This window comes from Octodon degus, unplaced genomic scaffold, assembly GCF_000260255.1.
Source record: "Octodon degus isolate 3935 unplaced genomic scaffold, OctDeg1.0 scaffold00037, whole genome shotgun sequence".
NCBI lineage: Eukaryota > Metazoa > Chordata > Mammalia > Rodentia > Octodontidae > Octodon > Octodon degus.
The window spans coordinates 16,167,141-16,167,518 of NW_004524613.1; positions in this window are offsets into that span (position 1 = coordinate 16,167,141).

Consider the following 378-nt stretch of genomic DNA (forward strand, 5'->3'; position numbering starts at 1 on the left):
CATCTCTCCAGCCCCAGAAGAGTAGTTTTTAAACAACAATTTTGTGGCAAACTCCATGTTATAATTTGTTCACATGTATTAGCCGATTTTTTCACATCATCCTCAAAGTGAGGTTTGCTCTGCCCACTTCATAATCCACAAAAGAAGTCCCAGTAAGATATAGTTGACATAGCCTGGGAATAGCATTTTGGGGCACAAAAACCCAGATGGCCTCACTGCTCTCCATGGTACCACTCCTGGGTTGCTAGGGTATGAACCAGATGTGTGCATAGCAATCGGGTTGTTCCACACAGGGGAGCGTCTCTATCATCTTATCCCTGAGGTTTACGCCGCGCTGGCTGGCAAGATCACAGGCATGCTGCTGGAGATCGACAATTC